We start from the raw sequence: 11,148 nt of genomic DNA, 5'->3' as shown, positions 1-11,148 counted from the left end.
GTTTTCAAATAGTCATCTATAAGCAACAGCATTTGATGATGTGAAAAAAATACATGAAAAGCATTCTAAAGGTAGAGATGGTTTTAAATTTTGTTTATTACTGTATTTTTTCTTAGAATAATGTACAACACATAATAGGAACTCATTAGATATTTGTTAAATGAATTCTAGGAAATTATTTCTGTTATTAACAACAAAACTCTCTTAGAAATCCATGTAATATCACTTGATGTTGTCTCAGGACAATTTTACTGAGTCAAAAACTAACTTCTGAGTCCTTGATCTCATCCTTTTTGTCCAATCAACCAACAGGGTAGAAAACTTATTAGCAACTCTGACAGATACAGTTTCATCACTTACTGGAAGAAGCTGCCCTCAATTAACCAAAGCCAGGTTCCCATATCCGTGTCCTGTGGGAGGATGAAACAGAGAGAAAAAATTAGAGGATCTGATGGTAGACCTAAGTTCCAATCCCACTTGTGTCATTTGCTCACTGAATAATCCTGATCTTCAGGGGGGGTTTTATCTGAGAAATAAAAACTTCATCTCTTAAGATACTTATGATGAATGCGGAAAAAAGATTGGTAAAGAGAAATATATTACACATATCTTGACACAGAGTATGTACATAATATTTGCAGAATATTTAAGTCAGATCCTGAAAATTCACCCCTTCTCTATGATGCTTATGAACAGATTTATCAGCTAACCTGAGATAATTCTATTAAATTCTAGCAGCCAAAAACCAGACATAGGGCTATTTCCACAGACAATTTATGCCTTTATAATTCTAACTCCCTTCAGAGTTCCTAAATCCTGTAGCCTTTGATAGTTTGGGACAAACAGAACCTTCCAGTTATCCAAAGATTAGAGGTAAAGATTCTCAAAACGTGCAACTGTTTGGTACATAATCAATAGTCACCTATGGTATGGATAACAACACAATAAAAACATAACTCCATATCCTCCACTGAAGCTCAAATATAATCACTCTGGAAAACAATATCTCAGAGCTGGCTTATTCTGAGCTCCGATAAAATATAGCCCACAAAGAAATGCTGTCAATGTGGCCAACACTGAATCTGGATGATTGGAGCCAAAGAAAAATAATCACTGAATCACCTTGAGTCTCTCATTATAGATTGGGAATCAGAAAAGACTTAGATGAGATGTCTTCAGTCTCCTTTCACGTGGATCTAGATCTTTCTACTTCTATTTTCAGCATCCTGTACATATGTGAAGGTGTGCAGTTACTTAGAGGTGATAGATGATGTGATTTCTAAGGCCTCCTTGCTCTAATATCCTTGTTTTTTTTTTAATTTTTATTTATTTATGATATTCACACACAGAGAGAGAGAGGCAGAGACACAGGCAGAGGGAGAAGCAGGCTCCATGCACCGGGAGCCCGACGTGGGATTCGATCCCGGGTCTCCAGGATCGCGCCCTGGGCCAAAGGCAGGCGCCAAACCGCTGCGCCACCCAGGGATCCCATATCCTTGCTTATTAATATTCACTAATATCCTGTGAATAACTGAATAGTAGGTGACATGAGTATTATGATAACAACGGCTAATGTTTCTTTGCCATGTACCAGGTATTATGCTAAGTACTTTCATTTAATTTTCTTTAATAACAAAGGAGCTAGGCACCACTAATAATATTTTATTAATGAAGAAATCTGGACATCACTTGTTTAAGCTTCACAGCTAGGACCCGTAGAGGTGATGAATGAACCTAGACTGTCAGCCCCCAAGTCCACACTCTTAACCAATGCTGTTCTGCTAACCAGGACATCATTTACAGAACTCCTGGGGCCGGCTTAGAGGCAAATAAATTCAAGGGATTTTCCAACCCAACTTCTGAAGTATGAGCTGGTATGATCTTTTTTGACTACCTTTAAAATAAAGGGGAAAGGAAAAGTCAGAGAAGAATCAGAATGATTTTCTTCATGTGATTTAATAAAGAGTTCTTTCCTAAATTTCCTTTGTCTGCTTTCTGAGCATAAGAATAGAAGTAGAAAGAAATGAAGAGTAAACCGTTGAGCTGGGGGAAGGTGGTTTTCCAAAGCATGGTGCTCCAAAATACAGTAGCTGAGGCGTTCCTAAAGCTGAGGATGAAATACTACACACCTGTTTCCCACCCCAACCTCATTTCTCAAGTCACTTGCAATAATGAGCAGTAAAAAATAATTATATGCACACACACACACACACTCTCTCTCTCTCTCTCTCTCACACACACACACACATATACATATATATATTAAATCTTCCACCTTTATGCATTCTGCTTTTCAGGTTTATTAAAAACAGCACTCATTAACACCAAACAAGAATTTATATCTACTGTACATAAATTAGCATGCCAATTTCAACAATCCTTACCCTATGGCAATGAAGTAAAATTAAAAAGAAAAATCAGACCAGCTTTAGTCATCCTATTCCTTCCCTCTTCCACACTTTTAATTTATCTTTTGCCTCCTCTAAACCTGCTCCCAGCCGCCAACTACAAGCTGTAGGAGTTTCAAACCTCAGGCATCAAGTGGTATTTATCCTGAGGCTGACCTCTACAGTTGAACAGCCCACTTCAGGTTCACAGAAGCCTATGCAAGGACCCTACTCTCTTTCAGTCTTGCTTGTTCTTTCTCTGCCGTGCACTCTCTGGATGTTCTCAGGATACATATCTCAGTAATGTTCACACAAGGTAACTTCCCAGACCTATTCCTTCATCCAGATGCCACGTCCTGCATTTTTTAATAGATTTAAAAGATTATTTTGTCTGTGCCTTCATTGAAAGTCTCAGTCTCAGTCTTCTGTTCTGGATGCAGCAGGTGTTCAGGTGGGGGAACTCTTATCAATTCTATCTGCACCCACTTTGTTAATGGATCCCTTCCACAGTAAATACGGGGATAAGGGATTGGCCAGGAAACCCAAATTACTTACTCATAGTTCTTAGAAATTAGTCAAAAGACAGAGTGATAAGACTGATACAAATTAGAGGCTGATTTTAATCAATAATGTGGACAAGATAATGAGGAAGGTGGAATTGCAATTTGTCTCTGAGTTAGGGGAGAGTCAGTTACAGGCATACAGGCACAGTGGAAAAGACTTGCCTTTTCTGGGAGCCTCGGTCTTAAATGTTTTATGTTTAGGCTTACATACTAAATAAAATTTTCCTGCCTTGAAACATCTGGAAAATTGTAAAAGATGAAATGGAAAGCTACTGTATCTAGAGGCTTTAATTAAATGTTTAGACAGACATATGATTTCACTGGTGGGATCTAAAAACCAAAACAAATAAAACAAGCAGACTCTTAAATACGGAGAACAAACTGCTGATTGCCAAAGGGGAGGATAAAATAGTTAAAGAGGATTAAGAGGTACAACCTTCCAATTATAAAATAAATAAGTCACATAGATAAAAAGCACAGCATAGGAAATATAGTCAATAATATTGTAATTTGGTTGTGTGGTGACAGATGGTGACCACACAGATAGTGGTGAGCACTGTGTGATATGCAGAATTAGTGAATCAATGTTATATACCTGAACCAAATATAACACTGTACTATACTACATTATAATACTTCATATTATATAGTATACACTCTAACTTTATAATCTAATAATAACATTATAATATAGTACTCTACTACATTAATTATTCTCCAATTTTGAAAAGGCTTTGGCATCCAGGTTGACTGCTTTAATATTTAAATGTTTCTCATCATTACATTTGCATATGGAAGATGGCCATTTGTTTATTCAAGTCATTTATTCATCAAGAATGCATTAAGCAACTTAGGGAAAGTCCTATGCTAAATGTGGGAGCTACATCACTGTATAAGACAGGGCTGCTATTCTCAAGAGATGTATGATACATAACAGAGATGTAGAGTCTTCCTCTTTGCATAAACCACCGTCCTACTGGTAAAACGTAAATTCAAGATCATCTAGCCCAGCGCTTCACACACATTAAGATACATACAAAGCATTTGAGGACCTATTTAGAATGCAGCTTCTGATGTAGGTCTCAGATGGTGCCTATGATTTTGTATTTTTAACAAGTGCCCAGGTAATGCAGAAGCTTCTGGAACATATGAGATACCTGGTATTTAGAAGCAGCTGGAATCACTATACATTAATCTTTTATACACCAATAGCCATTACCCCAAAAGAGCAGCCTCATAATACCTTTACAACATAATGTCCCCCAGAGAAGCAGCATGCCCACATCTGCGACTCACCAGCTATTTCGTTTTGCAAGCTATTTACCTCTGTAAGCCTGTTTATCCATCTGAAAGATGGAAGGCAATAATACCTAGCCAAAAGAGTTGTGGAGAGAACAAGACAGATCATGCTGCTATAGTACCCAGTACATAGAAGTTGGCACCCAGAAACAAGAAGCTCTTTTTACCATTATTATGAGCTGAGGAAAAAATAGGTATTTCTTTTTAAATTTTAATAATTAAACTTTATCTTTTTTAGTCATAAGAGGCAATATCATTAAGAAGAAAAGTAAACCTCAGTAGGAATTTGCAAGTTGAGTCGTTTTTAAAGCACTGGTGAAGGACATGTTCCAGCACTACCACTTGGTCAGAGGCTCCCATCAGTAATTAAGGACCACTCGCAATCAGCAGTGTGCGTTTGCATTATGTAAGACATACTGATTTCTGGAGGAAGTCAACCCAGATCTCTCCCTTGCTAATAAGAAATTGGGAGGCACGAAACAACCCCAGATGGTGCATGTTTGTAGTAACAAATGGAGGTATTTTAATAGTGTGAGTTAAGTTTTACTTTGCGTTTTTAATGAGGGCCTCACTGCCCGCGACATTTTAATTGTAAACTAGATTGCCTCATGAGGTCTTAAACTATTTTATGTTAAACATAAAGCTTTGTAAATTTGTATCGATGATATTATTCATCCCCTGAAGCACAGAGGGATATAAAAATATTTCATAATGAGCCATGAATACATAACATAACCCCACAAGTTTAATAATACTAACCCATATTTCATTTCACCAAATGATTCCTACTTCCACCTGCATGAAACCATGTTCAAATGAGAAGATTCAAAGTCAGTTTCAAAGATATCAACAGAGTTATTTTCCTGAAATTCTAAGTGAGAATAACCAAGCAGCAAGTGGGGTAGGAGATAAGATTATTCTTTTGACAGCATATTCTGGATGGACAAGCAAGTCATTTACCAAAATCTCTTTTCTTTGATTATTTGAAAAGTAGCATTATTTTGGGATAACTTATATAATAAGATCAGTCCCCATCACCCAAGAACTATTCAAGCTTTAAAGTTCTCATCTCATTCAATAGAATATTTTCTTCCAAATGAAGACATGGGGAAATGAAGCTACTGGGAACATTTTTAAAGACTTTCCCAGAGATTATGAAAATAAGACACCTTGAGGCACATTAAGAGTCACTCGCACTCCATTTAAAGAAGAAAATTAGTTTCTAATCCCATTTCTGTCACTTAATATGAATGTTTGTCCTTGGGCAAGTCTGTGAATCTTTAGATCTTTCTTTCCCTGTCTCTCAAGGAAGAGTTTTTCAAAATCTAGTTGAGGATCACCTATCTACAGCATCACCTGAAGAGCATTTTAAAGTACATTTCCTGGGTCACACCTATTGCTATCAAATCAGACTCCAAGAGTATCATTTTTCTTGGCAAGTGTTTTCTTATGCTCTCAAAATATGAGAAACACTGGAGTAGTAGAGCCAAGCCTTCAGGTTTCAATATTCTTTGCTTTGGAATACAGAGGCAACCTGAATTACAACACTCGACAAATCTCACACCCAATCCATTTCACCATTTCCCTATGACACTGTACTTCAGTACAGTACTGTCTGAAGTACTGTACTGTCTCCACTTAGAATTTGAGTTCTGCCATCAAGGTGACAATTACTAATTGTGTGCTTACAATATGCAATGTCTTCTTTATCTCTACGCTAACTGAAATGAGGCATGTGAAAAACCTTAGGGGAAGCATGTGAAAGAGGGTGTAGACAACTAGCAAAGGACTAGAAATGACTTACGATTAATACACCCAAGGCTTCCTTCCATTTATAATCAAAAGAATCATACCTATGTTAAACTATTAGAGTTAAGCCAGTCGCTAAAAGCAAGATGTATTAAAGTATGTCTAATATCATCCTATTTTTGTAATATAGCATTGAAAATGCTTTTTAGGGAAATGTGTATGTGTGCAATGTTTATGTAGGTGCAGTGATGATTTTCATATAATATATAAGCATGAGAATAAAAGGAAGCAATTACTTTCTCCGAAATGTTAGTAAGGAGTGACTTGAGTGGGAAGAAAAAGGAAGAAAGAAACAAGAAAACAGAGAGTAGATTAGATACAGCAATTATGCATTTATATAAAATTATAAGTCTATGTGTATATATAAATATATTTTAAGATAAAGTAGAATAAATTTGAATATTGAAAAACTAAAGCCAGAGGTTATGCAAATAACTCAACAATCATACATGTTTTAAATATATTACGTAAAACTGGCCATCTGCACCATCCTTCAGAATACTATGGTTCTATTCTAATTAGATACTTTCTAATTTAAAACCTAGAAACCTCAGGACTTCTCTATAAAGAAGAAACTTTGGCTCTATTCAGGGCAGAGGATCAGCAAAAGTTTTGTTTGGATCAGATTAACTCTAGCAGAAATTACCTGCATAATTCTGAGCAGTCCCTGTTGTCACTCCGGTTTTCATTAAATCATTTGTAGAATGAAAATATAGATACAGATTTTTAAGATTTTCTTCATAATTTGATCCTGTTCTCCGCAAATTCTGGCTCTGTAGAAATCCAAATTTATTTATTTTTTCTTTTTTTGTCAAGTTTCAGGCAAAAAGAAAAATCACTTTGTAAAAAAAAAAATTTTTTTTTAACTAATTTCCCTTAGTTACCCCTAAAGAGAGAACCACTACTGACACCATAAACCATACGGAAGACAGTGACAAGATAAAATTCTTTCCTGCCAGGAAGAGGCAGGAGTAGAGAGGGATCCTGAAGCCTTTTCTCTAAGAAATGAGGAAAGAGAAAGAATGAGACAGAGAGAAAGAAAGAAAGAAAGAAAGAAAGAAAGAAAGAAAGAAAGGAAGGAAGGAAGGAAGGAAGGAAGGAAGGAAGGAAGGAAGGAAGGAAGGAAGGAAGGAAGGAAGAAGAAAGGAAGGAAGGAAGGAAGGAAGGAAGGAAGGAAGGAAGGAAGGAAGGAAGAAAGGAATGATGGGAAGAAAGATGGAAGAAATGAGTGAAGGAAGAAGTGATGGAAGGAAGGATGGAAGGAAGGTTGGAGGGAAGGAAGGCTATAAGGAAGGATGAAAAGAAAAAAAGATGTAAGGAAAGATGGAAGGATGGAAGGAGAAAGGAAAGAGAAACCTTAGCATCTATGGTGTAAGAAAGGGCCTTTCCAACCAAGCAGGTGTATGCCTGTTGAATGTAACCTGCAGGAAAAGGGAACTGTCCCAGAGAAAGTGGCAGTCATATTCTTATCTCAGCCAAGATGTGGGTAATAATCCCATCTGTTAGGGAGATGATGAAATGTGAGGCAAAGAAAATGAGTTCATGAACTTGAGATGTTAAAAAAAGAGAGAGAGAGAGAGAGAGTTCATTCAATATCTCAGGACTGCCTAAAGCTTTCTTTGAGCCAAGTTTAATTTCCTTTGTCAAGTACAATTTGCAGATCTCAAAGGACATAAGTGTGGGTACATGCGTTCTTCCTAGTACATTTTGTTCTGTACTGTCCATCCACAGCTCAGCAGGGTGAACATATGAAGTAATTTAGGTAAAGATTCAGATTCCTTTCTGTAATACTGGAATTTTCAAGTCTAAGCAAGTCTGCAGAAGACATCATCAGTCAGCTTTGTGCTTAATAAAAAACTGCTTTTCCTGCACTAGAACTAAACATTTAAAATGAGCTTATAGATTTCAATGCTCCTGGGATTGTATTGTGTGACCTTGAAGATAGTTACATCACCTTGCAGTGTCTTTATTTCCTGGTTCCCAAAACAGAACTTGTATGTCAGATTCCAAGCAGAGGCCCAGAGATGTGAAGTGACATATTCAAGGTCCCATAGCTGGTTACTAGCTGTGTCTAGGAGGATTCTCAGCTCCCAGTGACTACATACCCATCCCAAACTGGTTTAAGCAAAAATAATTACTAGTTCAAGTTTAAGAGTAAGGCTAGCTCCAGGCTTAAGTTGATGCAATGTCCCAAAAATTCTCATCAGACCTAATTCTCTCCCGGGCTCCTCATTCTCCACCTTCTAAGTTGGCTTTATTCTTAGGTAGATTCTCTCCTTATACTACAAGGTGTCTGCCAGTAGTTCCAGACCTTATTCTCTTATTCTTGAGTCAAAATCCAGTAGGAAGGAGCAACTGCTTCTGTATCATAATTATCAGAAAAAAATTGTGTCTGATGTCTTTGTGAAAATAAAATGTCCTACTTGAAGCAAAATGTCCTGCTTATAGCCAGTCCTAGAATGTGACTCAATCATGTGTCTAGCTCCAAGGTAGGAGTGGTACTCCAGGAGTAGCGCATAGACTGAGAACACTAGAGGCATGTAGAGAGTCTCAAAGAGCAGATGCTGCTAACAGAAGGAAGGAAAATGGATAAAGGAAGGTCAACAAGTATTTATCATGCTGGCAGAGACTGCACCAGGAACCAAATTTTCACGTTACCAGTTCCTTCCTACCTCAACCCATTTTTTTTTCCATTCTGTGTGTGGCTGTGGTATTGATAACTGATGGGGAGGTTAATTACATGGTGAATCCTAAGATTTAAATGAAAATCAATCTTTGGTGATAATCCAAGGAACAAAACCACTCATGTAAGTTAACATTATACTGTTAAAGTCAAGTACATTTTCATCTTTATGACCTTGGATTTAGCCATATATCGTTAGATATGACATGAGCATGAACAACAAAAGAAAAAATAGATAAAAATTGGGCTTTATCCAAACTAAAAGCTTTTGTGCATTGAAGGATACTATTACAAAGTGGAAGGCAACCCACATAATGGGAGAAAATATAGGGGTTTACTACCTAGAACATAAAGAACACCTACAACTCAACAACAAAGACCACCCAATTTTAAAATGGACAAAGGAACTGAATAATATTTCTCCAAAGATTTGCAAATGGTCATTAAGCACTTGAAAACATGTTCAACATCATTAGTCATTGGGGAAACACAAATCAAAACCATGAGATAACACTTCACAATTACTATGACAGCTTTAATGAAAAGATAAAAAAAAAATTAAAAAAAAAACAGAAAACAAATGTTGGTGAGAATGCAAATATTGGAACCCTCTTTCATTGGTAGTAGAAATGTAAAATGGTGCAGGCATATAGAAAGTAGGGGAGGTTTCTAAAAAATTAAACATAAAATGACCGCATGACCCAGTAATTCTACTCCTAGCCATATACTCAATGGATTGAAAACAGAGGCTCAATCAGATATTTGAACACCAATGTTTATTGCAGCATTATTCACAACAGATGAAAGGTGAAAAACAACTGAAATGTCCATCAATAGGTGAAGTGATAAACAAAATGTGATATCATACATACAATGGAATGTTATTCCGCCATAAAAAAAGATTAGAGTTCTATACAGGCTGCAACATGGTTGAACCTTGAAATAATAAGTCAGACACAAAAGGAAACACTGTATGAATATACTTACATGAGATATTCACAATAGACAAATTTATAGAGATATAAAGTATGTTAGAGATTATGGAGGGATGGGAGATTATTGTTGAATGTGTACACAGATTCTGTTGGGGTAATGGAAAAGTATCAAAAACAAATAGTGGTGATGATTGCACATTGTGAATATAATCAATGTCACTGAATTATACATTTAAAATATATTAAAATGGCAAATTTTATATATATTTCACTGTAACAAAATAAAAAGAAGAACAAAGTCAAGCACATTGCCAATTTTTATACTGGTAGAGAGCAATGTCCTCATATATTTCATTAACTCAGAACTATCACATAGCCAGCTACAAAAGAGGCTAAGAATTTGTTTTTATTCGAGTACACTGCAAACCAAAAAAATACATCAATTTAGTAAAGTAGACGTAGAGAGTGGATATTAGGTAGGAAACCAATAGCATCTAATATTTATGTTCTTTTTTTCCTTCTGATTTCCTATCAAGTATCCAAAACTCCTCCAGCATGGTAACAACCACTATTTCCCACTCATGAGGATATGTAGATGCCACATAGCTAGAGATCTTCACTGATGTATTTGGCAAAAATCTAACTACCATTTGTGTTAAATATTGAAACCACCTGAGCCTACGATTTATTAACTTTATGAGAAATTCCTGTCACTTGCAGATGTCAAGCGAAAAAATATATATTCATCTGATATATATATTCTGTACTGTGTGGCTGTACATATGTAAATTCCACACCTTGCATTCAGGTACTATATTCCAATAGTTTTGACTGGAAATGTTTTCATTCACTTATTGATTGATTTATACATTCAACAATCATGGTGCATCTACCTGTGTGTGCAAGACCCATAAAGTAATGGAAATATCAACCAAACAAAGCATCCACTTTTAAAGAACCTCTAAGTAGGAAAAGTGAGACAAGCTGTCAAATAATTATGTTGACCTAAAAACTTCTCGAGTCCATATCTCCACCCAGAAGGTCGGGGTTCCTTGACTTTCAATCTCCCCCTTTCAACTGACCCCCTTAGTGCTGGTGTTCTCAGTTTCCGATCTCTTTTGGACGTGGTTCAATCTGACTTTGTATCCAATTCATAATGAAAGCTTCAGCTTTCCCTTGTTCTTCCACTCTCACTATTCTCCCCAAGGAACTAAGGATTACCTTAAAATCTATCCAGTCATCTATTTATTATGTATTCATTTACTTAAAATATTTTATTAAGCCAGCCCCTATGATAATTATAATGGGGGTATTATAATGAGCAAAAGCAGCCATGGAGCTTAGCCTACAGACAAAAGTATACAGTAGCCAAACTTTCTCCCAAATAAACTTAAATCTCCATGGTGACAGGGCTATGACAGAGTGGCACATGTCACTGGGAGAATCTATAGTGAGAGAGAGTAGTCCTAAGC

At 36.4% G+C, this 11,148-nt stretch overlaps 1 long non-coding RNA gene across 1 annotated transcript in view; it reads right to left on the bottom strand.

The window, feature by feature from the left end:
* LOC140639462 (uncharacterized) overlaps positions 1-413 on the bottom strand; it is a 60,113-nt gene extending 59,700 nt beyond the window's left edge. Inside the window, exon 1 of the long non-coding RNA XR_012036174.1 lies at positions 361-413. This is a non-coding gene — a long non-coding RNA (uncharacterized lncRNA). The remainder of the gene's footprint in view (positions 1-360) is intronic.
* Between the last annotated feature and the right edge of the window lie 10,735 nt (positions 414-11,148).

The sequence above is a fragment of the Canis lupus genome, chromosome 9, assembly GCF_048164855.1.
Source record: "Canis lupus baileyi chromosome 9, mCanLup2.hap1, whole genome shotgun sequence".
NCBI classification, from domain to species: domain Eukaryota; kingdom Metazoa; phylum Chordata; class Mammalia; order Carnivora; family Canidae; genus Canis; species Canis lupus.
This window is presented reverse-complemented; position numbering and strand designations above follow the sequence as displayed.